Here is an 11,988-nt window from a genome sequence, read left to right as displayed (position 1 = left end):
AGGACATTCAGCAGAGCTCAGAACATATTTTTTCCTTCCTTATCATGAGACAGAGGAGCAGAGGCCATATTGAATGTGAGCATGTAGACAGTGGATGGGTAAGGACCCTGGAGTGAAGGAGGGCTCCTGCCCTTGACCCTCCCCTTTGCTCCTCTGCCTCTTTTGGGACATATGAAGAAGCCTGCTCCGTCAAAGACTCCACGTGGTGTAATATCCTTGTCTCAAATGTAGCTATTTAAATACCAGCAAAAGCCAATGCAGCAGGGCATGGCGGCATCACTCATGGCCCCAATGTTTACCTGTGAATGTCATGCAACAGTATTTATCAGACATAGCAGCCTTTATCAGAGGGAGAAGGGAATAACCTTCCTTTCTTTCACACCCCCAGCAGAGAGAACAGTAAATGCAGAAGACTCTCAGTAGGAGGAGGAAATAGAAAGGTCCGAGATAGTTGCTGAGCAACCAGGAGGGTTGTTTGGAAGGTTCTTCTTTTGAGAGCATGGGGGTATCTCCTTCCCTCCCCTCAGACTAGGAGGTACAAAAGGGTTAAGGTGCAATGGAAGCAAGGGGTATGGAGATCGGAGAATTGGTGCACTTCCTGTTGCAGAGGAGGAGGAGATTTAGAGCGAACAACTGGTTCCTTTGAGAGAGTTTGGCACAATACCTCTCTCCCTGTGTTGTTGTGAATAAATGGCTAAAACCTGCCAGAGACTCATTACTTCTTATTGGAAGCTTTGGTGTCCGCCGGTAGACCTGACAGTTTGTTCACTCTCAAGTCTCTTCACATCCAGCGCCAGAGAAGCAAGCAAGGATGCCTGAGGGGCAAAGTACGTTGGCAGCAGCAGAGGCAGGGCCATGAGGAGGCCAGGAGCATCAAGGAGCCACATGTAGCCAGATGCAGGTACTATGTGCTCTCATTCAGTATAGCCTCTGCTCCTCTGTCTCATGATAAGAAAGAAGAAAATGTGTTCTGAGCTCTGTTTAATGCCCTTTCTTTACTACAAAGTGGACACACTTTCCAGTTCAGTTCGTTTAGCACCACATACCAAGGAACATGCACCATTCTTGGCCTAATGAGGCTGCAATGACTTTAGTAATAAACGCCCCAGATTGTCCCTATCGGGCCAAGCTCACCCTGACTATTAATTTTACCTGCGTTATGGTCCATCTGTTAAATTGCATTGCTGTTGGGAACAGGACCTCCTCAGCAGATACATGCCTCATTTGTAGGTACAGCCAATTCAACTTTATTCTCAAGACTCTTCCGGGCACAGGGGATTACTTCCCCATGGTACCTAACATTTCTCACCACCTCATCGGTTCTCCAACAGCATGAGACGTTGGTCATGCAACTCCATCCTTAAGTGCAGATAGGGGGTTGTTAATTCATTTCCCCATGTCTTGTAATATTTGAAATGCAGCAAGTGTCGCCCCCTGACCCTGCAATCTGAACTGCTGGATTAGTGAGGATTCATGGGTACGATTCTTTCCCCAGTACTTTTATACCACTTTTTGTATCAGGAGGGATTCTGATTCGGTTTACAAAGCCTGCCAAATAAATAAATAAATAAACTTCAGTATATAGGAGAGATGAAAGATCAACAACCATAGAACAAGATTCTTCTCACTGAATAGTCACTGAAATACTCACCCACTAAAAACACCCCTATACCCCCTTCAACCTGCTCTCCCATACTTGCAAACACGGGCAGGGACACAGTATCCCACATCCCCATCCAATTCCATCCCTCCATTCAGAGGCAGGACGGATTCAAGCACATCCCAGGAAATTTAGGTTTTCTGCTATCAATTTGGATTAAAGGGGTCTGCTTCCCTCATGAAATGCAGTGGCATAGCGTGGAGGGTGCAGGGGGAGCCGGGCGCACCGGGCGCAACATCTGGGGCTTAGGGTTAGGAGGCGCTAATCCACGGGTTAGGGGGTGCAAATTACTTGCCTTGCCTCTAGTGCAGACAACCCATGCTACGCCACTGATGAAATGGGTGGGGGAAAAGGTCAGATACTTTTCTCCACAATCCCCGGTGGGCCAAATGGAATACGTGGTGTGTCTGCCCACCTGTCAATCAACTTATGAGGACGTAGACAGCCCTCTTGTAGAAATTAGTAGGTGTAACACTAAATGTTGTGTGTCTGTCTGTCTGTCTCTCTCTCTCTCTCTCTCTCTCTCTCTCTCTCTCTCTCTCTCTCTCTCTCTGTGTGTGTGTGTGTGTGTGTGTAATCTTATTTTTATTTTATCAGGGCAAATGGCCTAGTCTGAGGGGAGAAACCAATGAGGTGGGAAACGTTAGGTACCATGGGGAAGTAACCCCCTGTGCCCGGAAGTCTTAGGAATGAAGTTGAATTGGTTGTACCTACAAATGAGGCATGGAATCTGCTGAGGTGGTCCTGTTCTAAGAAGCATTGCAATTTAACAGATGAACCATAACGCAGGTAAAATTAATGGTCAGGGTGAGCTTGGCCAGATGGGGATGATCTGGAGCATTGATTATGAAAGTCATCGCCGCCTCATTAGGCCAAGAATGGTGCATGTTCCTTGTCATGTGGTGCTTAAATGAACTGGAAAGTGTGTCTGCTTTGTAGCAAAGAGAGGACATTCAGCAGAGCTCAGAACATATTTTTTCCTTCCTTATCATGAGACAGAGGAGCAGAGGCCATATTGAATGTGAGCATGTAGACAGTGGATGGGTAAGGACCCTGGAGTGAAGGAGGGCTCCTGCCCTTGACCCTCCCCTTTGCTCCTCTGCCTCTTTTGGGACATATGAAGAAGCCTGCTCCGTCAAAGACTCCACGTGGTGTAATATCCTTGTCTCAAATGTAGCTATTTAAATACCAGCAAAAGCCAATGCAGCAGGGCATGGCGGCATCACTCATGGCCCCAATGTTTACCTGTGAATGTCATGCAACAGTATTTATCAGACAGAGCAGCCTTTATCAGAGGGAGAAGGGAATAACCTTCCTTTCTTTCACACCCCCAGCAGAGAGAACAGTAAATGCAGAAGACTCTCAGTAGGAGGAGGAAATAGAAAGGTCCGAGATAGTTGCTGAGCAACCAGGAGGGTTGTTTGGAAGGTTCTTCTTTTGAGAGCATGGGGGTATCTCCTTCCCTCCCCTCAGACTAGGAGGTACAAAAGGGTTAAGGTGCAATGGAAGCAAGGGGTATGGAGATCGGAGAATTGGTGCACTTCCTGTTGCAGAGGAGGAGGAGATTTAGAGCGAACAACTGGTTCCTTTGAGAGAGTTTGGCACAATACCTCTCTCCCTGTGTTGTTGTGAATAAATGGCTAAAACCTGCCAGAGACTCATTACTTCTTATTGGAAGCTTTGGTGTCCGCCGGTAGACCTGACAGTTTGTTCACTCTCAAGTCTCTTCACATCCAGCGCCAGAGAAGCAAGCAAGGATGCCTGAGGGGCAAAGTACGTTGGCAGCAGCAGAGGCAGGGCCATGAGGAGGCCAGGAGCATCAAGGAGCCACATGTAGCCAGATGCAGGTACTATGTGCTCTCATTCAGTATAGCCTCTGCTCCTCTGTCTCATGATAAGAAAGAAGAAAATGTGTTCTGAGCTCTGTTTAATGCCCTTTCTTTACTACAAAGTGGACACACTTTCCAGTTCAGTTCGTTTAGCACCACATACCAAGGAACATGCACCATTCTTGGCCTAATGAGGCTGCAATGACTTTAGTAATAAACGCCCCAGATTGTCCCTATCGGGCCAAGCTCACCCTGACTATTAATTTTACCTGTGTTATGGTTCATCTGTTAAATTGCATTGCTGTTGGGAACAGGACCTCCTCAGCAGATACATGCCTCATTTGTAGGTACAGCCAATTCAACTTTATTCTCAAGACTCTTCCGGGCACAGGGGATTACTTCCCCATGGTACCTAACATTTCTCACCACCTCATCGGTTCTCCAACAGCATGAGACGTTGGTCATGCAACTCCATCCTTAAGTGCAGATAGGGGGTTGTTAATTCATTTCCCCATGTCTTGTAATATTTGAAATGCAGCAAGTGTCGCCCCCTGACCCTGCAATCTGAACTGCTGGATTAGTGAGGATTCATGGGTACGATTCTTTCCCCAGTACTTTTATACCACTTTTTGTATCAGGAGGGATTCTGATTCGGTTTACAAAGCCTGCCAAATAAATAAATAAATAAACTTCAGTATATAGGAGAGATGAAAGATCAACAACCATAGAACAAGATTCTTCTCACTGAATAGTCACTGAAATACTCACCCACTAAAAACACCCCTATACCCCCTTCAACCTGCTCTCCCATACTTGCAAACACGGGCAGGGACACAGTATCCCACATCCCCATCCAATTCCATCCCTCCATTCAGAGGCAGGACGGATTCAAGCACATCCCAGGAAATTTAGGTTTTCTGCTATCAATTTGGATTAAAGGGGTCTGCTTCCCTCATGAAATGCAGTGGCATAGCGTGGAGGGTGCAGGGGGAGCCGGGCGCACCAGGCGCAACATCTGGGGCTTAGGGTTAGGAGGCGCAAATCCACGGGTTAGGGGGTGCAAATTACTTGCCTTGCCCCTAGTGCAGACAACCCATGCTACGCCACTGATGAAATGGGTGGGGGAAAAGGTCAGATACTTTTCTCCACAATCCCCGGTGGGCCAAATGGAATAAGTGGTGTGTCTGCCCACCTGTCAATCAACTTATGAGGACGTAGACAGCCCTCTTGTAGAAATTAGTAGGTGTAACACTAAATGTTGTGTGTCTGTCTGTCTGTCTCTCTCTCTGTGTGTGTGTGTGTGTGTGTGTGTGTGTGTGTGTGTGTGTAATCTTATTTTTATTTTATCAGGGCAAATGGCCTAGTCTGAGGGGAGAAACCAATGAGGTGGGAAACGTTAGAAGTAACCCCCTGTGCCCGGAAGTCTTAGGAATGAAGTTGAATTGGTTGTACCTACAAATGAGGCATGGAATCTGCTGAGGTGGTCCTGTTCTAAGAAGCATTGCAATTTAACAGGACCACCTCAGCAGATTCCATGCCTCATTTGTAGGTACAACCAATTCAACTTCATTCCTAAGACTTCCGGGCACAGGGGGTTACTTCCCCATGGTACCTAACGTTTCCCACCTCATTGGTTCTCCAACAGCATGAGACGTTGGTCATGCAACTGTATCCTTAAGTGCAGGGTGGGGGTTGCTAATTCATTTCCCCCCTGACTTGTTATATTTGAAATGCAGCAAGAGTGCTCCCTGCCCCTGCAATCTGAACTGCCAGATCAGTGAGGATTTGTGGGTATGATTCTTCCCCCCCCCCCTGAACTTTTATACCACTTTTTGTATCAGGAAGGATTCTGATGCGATTTACAAAGACTGGCAAATAAATAAATCAAATACTACAGTATATAGAAGACATGAAACATCAACAACCATAGAACAAGATTCTTCTCGCTCAATAACCACCGAATTGCCTCACCCACTAAAAACACCCCTATACCCCCTACAACCTGCTCTCCCACACTTGCAAACATGGGCAGGGACACAGTATCCCACATTCCCATCCAATTCCATCCCTCCATTCAGAGGCAGTACTTCTCCGGACTGAGTTGAAGGGTGTTTTGTGGGATGGATTCCAGCACATCCTAGGAAATTTAGGTTTTCTGCAATCAATGTGGATTAAAGGGGTCTGTTTCCCTCATGAAATGGGTGGGGAAAGAAGGTCAGATATTTTTCTCCACATTCCTCAGTGGGCCAAATGTAATAAGTGGTGTGTCTGTCCACCTGTCAATCAACTTACAGTGTTACCTTGGGTTAAGAACTTAATTTGTTCTGGAGGTCCGTTCTTAACCTGAAACTGTTCTTAACCTGAGATACTACTTTGGCTAATGGGGCCTCCTGCTGCTGCCGTGCAACCACACAATTTCTGTTCTCATCCTGAAGCAAAGTTCTTAACCCGAGGTACTATTTCTGGGTTAGCGGAGTCTGTAACCTGAAGCATATGTAACCGGAAGCGTATGTAATGCAAGGTACTACTGCATATCAGAAGGTCATAAACTGATGGTTGGAGTGTCAAAGCCCTGCATTGGGGCTCTTTTCCAGTCCCTTTCCAAGATCCCATCATTGCACGTTGAGGCTCAGCACTACCTGACACACCTTGTACAGGTGACTCATGTGTCCCTTGTCTGCACTGGGCACTCCTCCCACTCACCTCCATGTTCATCTCCCTGATCACTACACAGAGAGCACAATCCCAATCACTTCTGGACTTACCCGCCAGAGCTGGTGAAAACAAGCTCACACTATCCTTCATGTGACTGCCATTTAGATATTTAAAGATGGCTAGCATATCTCCTGTCATTCTCTTATCCAGGCTAAACATACCAACTCCCCCAACAGTTCCTCATAAGGCCTGGTTTCCAGACCTTTGATTATCTTGGTCACCCTCCTCTGCACACATTCCAGCTCATCAATATTCTCCTTAAACTGTGGCACCCTTAATAAGACACAATACTTCAAGTGTGGTCTGACCAAGGCAGAATAAAATGGTACTATTACTTCCCTTCAACTGCACACTATACTTCTGTTGATGCAGCCTATGACAGCATTAGCTTCTTTTTTGCTGTTTTGTCACACTCTTGGCTCATGTTTCGCTTGTTGTCTACCGAGACCCCTAGATCCTTTTCACATGTTGCACTGGCAAGCCAGGTCACCACCACCATCACCAGATTTCATCTGATTTAAAAAGGGGAAAGTTCCTTAAAATGAGGAGGTTGGGGAAAAGGGCAGAAAGGCAAATTCAAGAGGGTCAAATAACTCCAAAATGCTTGGGAGTTGTTTAAAGATACAATATTAGATGCTCAACTTGTGTTTATACAGCAAACCAGGGTCCAAAGGTAGAGAGCAGTAAGGAACACAAACTTGGGCAAGATGAAAGATTTGGGACCAATAAAAGAAAGTATTTCACCATGCAGCACATAGTGAAACTATGGGACTTGCTCCAGTAAGAGACAATGACGCCCACCAACCTAGATTGATATAAAAGAGGCTTAGACAAATTCATGGAGGAGATGGCTATCAGCCGTTGTGGCTATGCTCTGCCACCACAGTTGGAGGCAGCAATACCGGTTACTGGAAAGCACAGGAGGACAGGGGGCTCTTGTGCTCAAATCCTGCTCTTTGGTTTTGAGAACAGGATGTTGGACTAGGTGGGATTCTGGCCTGCTGCTGCAGAGTTCTTCTCATGTTCTTAATGGTGCATGATTCCATTTCAGCAGTGGGATCAGGAATGGTCAAATTCGGGAAGGGTGAGCTCTAGAGCGGAATGAACCAGAAGAACAGTCAAGGAAGGAGAATGAAGGAAGTCCACTCAGCCCTGGCAAGGAGCTTAGTGTCCTCCATGCCATCAGGAAATGGCTAATTGCTCTTCTTTTTTTTAGTCCAGAGATAGATCTTATCACCCAACAGAGCCTAAAAAGGGTTATATAAAGAAAGCAGAGAGCACCATCTCGGGCAGAGCCAAGACAAGGGGCAACTCTTCCTCACCTCTATTCCTTTCTGCTGACCAAAGGGAGACACCCTGATTCTGAGCCATCATGAAATGGTCTATCCTGCTAGCTGTAATGATCCTGGTTTGTGCTACAAGAATTTTGGCTAACGAGGAGAGCCACATTGAGGACCAGGCTGGCGTCCTAGATGATGTGAGTAGAATTAACACTGAAAGCAGTGGGTGGGAGAAGGTCTTGACACTTGGAAGCTACCACCATGTCTTGAGTAATGGTGCTTTCTGTGGAGGCTGGTCCAAGCGGGCAGCCAGGGCTTAGCCCTACCAAGAGAAATGCCCAGCATTTATTTATTTTTAACTGCATTCAGACTCTGACCCCCCTCAAAAGGTATTTGAGGGGCAGAAAACAAAGGACATGGAGGAAGGGATCAAGAATCTTTAGACGGGAAAACAAGTAAACTATTTTTAAATTTTACCAGGCCAATGTCCAGCACATCTTCAAGCGCCATACGTCCTCCGGTAGCCACAAGGGCAGCAGCAACAAGGGCGGATCGAAAGGCTCTGGAGCCAACAGTGCAGACAGCATGGGTGCAGATGAGCCCAACACGGGTGAGGACGTAGACAGCTCTCTTGTAGAAATTAGTAGGAGTAACACTAAATGTTGTGTGTGTGTGTGTGTGTGTGTGTGTGTGTGTGTGTGTGTGTGTGTAATCTTATTTTTATTTTTTCAGGGCAAATGGCCATTATTCAACCAACTATTTGGGTTAAACGGGTTTACTTCCAGATTGGCCAGGCAGCTCTTCTGAGCATGCTCAATGCTCTAAGGCCGCACCTGCACAGGGTTAGCTGTGGTTTTGACTATCATTGGAAACAACCCAACGGACATGCTCTAAGTAGGAATAGCAGGAGTCACATATGGCTCCACATGTTGAACCCCTGTGTATTATTTTTTGGAACTCCCAATAAATAATCCGTAGTCCTGGTGAAAATCAGTTTGGCTTCTTCAATAAATTCTGAGATCTTTGAGCTTTTTCAGGAGTGACTCCCCCCCCCCCCGTGTGGAATGCTCTCCCCAGGGAGGCATGTCTGGCATAATCTTTATCTGTTTTTTGGTGCCAGGCAGAAACATTTGGCTTCTTAAGGGTGGCACTGTGACCTGTTTCAGTGGGGAGGGATCTGGGAAGCTGTATTTTTAGTTTACATTGGATCTTCCAGGTTCCTTTTAATGTACTCCACTTTGGGTCACCCTATGAGAAAAGCATACATGATGGTGATAGTTTAATTAATTTTATTCATTGCTTGTTAGGAAAAAAAGAATTCTCCAAGTGACTTGCTACATGCCTGCATTGTAGGAGTTTAGACGAGATGACCCATTGTGTCCCAACTGCACAGTTCTATGATTTCATGATTATTTGAACAGCATATGATTAAGGGGTGGGGGTGGGGGAGCCTATTTCATTTGTTGGACCCATGGCCATGGGTACGTAGTTCCAGAGCCAATTACAGGCAGAACCCTTCCTCTACACAGATGAGTTCTGTAAGGGCAAAAGATCAAAGGAAGGGAGCTGACTGGCAGTGCCAACCCTTGGGTCTGTTGTAATTAAGAAGCTGGCAGGTGAGGTGAAGGTTGATTGAGGTTATGGAGTCCTGTGCCTCATTTGTCCTGAGGCTTTAGCCCATTCCTGCCCATAGCATTGGATACAGCCCAAGGAAAACAATGAGCAGTCCCCCCCCCTCCCCATCTACTACACTGACCTTCCTGAAGCAAATTGAAAAGATGTTCAGGGGAGGAAAGTTACTGATAAGCAAATCAATGTAGGGAGGGTAGAAAGCCACTTCTGCAGCAGTGAGGCCTTAACCTCTCTTCTTTCTATAAATAGGGTCTGCTGCTTCAGACAGGTATTAAGGAAAATGTGTCATCGTTCAGTGAAGCCACATAAGACAAGGAGCCAGTGCAACAGAGTAGTCCTCATTGCGGATCTTCCTTCTTGGCACCTCAACCCAGAATGCAGAATCCCAGATTGATCTAAAAATCAGTTCCTTTGGACCCCACCCACCAACATATCTGAGGACCTTGATGCTTATGGATTCGGTTCAGCTCCAGGTTTTTAGGGAGGGGGGTTGGGGGTTGGGCAGGAAGTCTTGATTTCATGCACAAGTCCACTCTGCCCCCCATCCCAAAAGGCTCTGGAAGGGGTGGAATTGGAGCCCATTTCAGGGAAAGAACATGCATAGCCATAACCACATAACATGAACCTACACATTACAATAGTGGTGGAAAGAGGAGCTTAACAGAATCTGTATGACATCAAGCAATCTACACACTCCTTACTGTACAATCCTACATAGGAAACTATCCTTAATATAACTGCAAATAATGAAACATTCTTTGTTTTAATTTCTCTTGTGTAACCAATGATCAAAGTATTGATTGATTGATTGATTGATTACCAGAATGATGGGAAAGGCTATTAATAACTTTGATGTTTTCATTTCTTTTCGGCCTTGGCACTCTTTGCTATAATCACATATAACACAAGTGTAATGCAATTTCTAAAGTATAAGCAATCTATTGTGGCAAGAGGAGAAAATCTTTAAAAAAACTTCGATTGATGTTTTGTTTTCACATAATTAATAAAGAGGGCATTGCACGGCACTTTGCTCCTTTGTATATTTTTTCTTAAATGTGTCATTTCTGTCCTTGAATTGTGATCATGCCTCCTGCTTGCCTGGCAGAGAGATGTGTGATTGCGGACAATGTCAGAGGTTTGCAGCAGAGTTCATTCGGTGTGTAATTTAAGGGTTAACTCTGTTATGAGTAAAGTCAGCAAACCGAGATGGTGTTGGTGGAGGCATTGCATTCCTTAGGCCAGCCTATCCAGACATTTTAAATGCTTTTAAAAAATTCTTTTCAACTGGTTTCTAATGAATACAAATACACACACACACACCCTTTGAGGTTTTACTGCAATCAAGAGCTATTGAAATTTTGTTGAATAAAAAAGGAAAGAAACCAGGGATGATCTTCAGGGAGGTAGCACCTCGTCTGCTTGGCTGCTTAGTTCAAAGGGAATTTTTCCACTGTATGTTTGGTTGCGTGTCTCCCTCCCCAGTACAAGTGCTGGCTTAAGAATGACCACAACCTCTATGTCTCTTTCTCCTCAAATTAAACACGGCTTTTGTTCTGTTTGCTCAGTAAATTGGGAAATGTTATTTTCCATTGGCAGAGTTTTAATTAATGGTGTGCCAAAACCCACCATCTGATTTCTAGAACCTGTTTCTTCCCCTGAGAAAGAGGCATCAATTCTCCTGCACACGAGAAATTCTTTAGAATTAATTCATAAGGACTTCATTTTTATGAACAACAGCACACCAGCAGATAAGCAATTTTTTATTACATAGTAGGCAGGTACTGCCTTTCCCTGTACTGACAAGGGAAAAACGTAGCTGAGGATGTGATGAGGGGTTTTGAGGATGAGCAGGAAGTTGGAGAGGCATTAGTTGGCAACACCTCTCTCTCCAGGCGAAAGGATTCCTCTCAGATGACCCGTGAACACCTTTTGCCATGTTAACAGATTTGCTCTTTGCTAGGCCATCCAGGCTGGTTTTCGTAAGCCAGCCCAGGGATTCCTTGTCTGACACAGTTCTGCAGTTTGTACTTTCATCCATATCCCAGTTCATCAAAATCCTACCATTTATCAGTTTCTAGGGTTTAAGGGGTTCCCCCCAAATCTATAGAAATATGTTCCTGAATATGCAGCATCCCCTGAATTGACCTGATGTTTTGCAAGGGTCACCAACCGACCTGAAAATACCTGGCCCAGAAGTATCCTGAGCAGTAAAGTCTAGCTGCTCATTCACCAAGGAATTGGTCCATTCTAGGGAGTCCTCAACCCTGAGGCCCCCTTTCTCCCTGACAGCAAGGGAGCTATCCTTGTGGGAGTGGGACAAAGCTAGAACACTCCCGGAGGCCTCATCCACCAACCTCTCTGCCTCCCATTACTCACCTTGGCCTCAAGGGAAATGATGCAGAATAATAGCTAAAGGAGCTGAAAGCCAAGACCAAAAAACCAAATGAAGAGATATATGAACCTTTTCCTCAATTTTGCCTTTTAGTCTGCTCTCATTTTAACTCGCTCCTCCCGTTATTTCTCTCCTTCGAATCCTTTCTTTCCCTTTGTCAAATAAAGCATTTTTCTTTCTTCCCTGCACTGCCCATTACTCTATTTCCTGAATTGTCTGCAAAGGTGCCAACTATGCAAGGTCCTTGGAGCCTGGGCACCCACAAATTTTAAATGAAGAGGACACCCCCAACGTTCTATTGCATGGTGTGTACATGCAATTGCACAGGGTGTGCAATTGATGTCAGCACACTGCGGGACGTGCCGACATCACTCACGCACGGACGCATGCCACAGTAATGTCACCTTGCCCCAGGCACCCACTGTTGTGGGGGCAAGGCGACGCGCCTGATTGTCTCCATTTGTGCCTTCAATACTTCAC

This window comes from Podarcis bocagei (assembly GCF_964188305.1).
Source record: "Podarcis bocagei genome assembly, chromosome: 7".
In the NCBI taxonomy this organism is placed as follows: domain Eukaryota; kingdom Metazoa; phylum Chordata; class Lepidosauria; order Squamata; family Lacertidae; genus Podarcis; species Podarcis bocagei.
Note: the sequence above shows the minus strand (reverse complement) of the source record.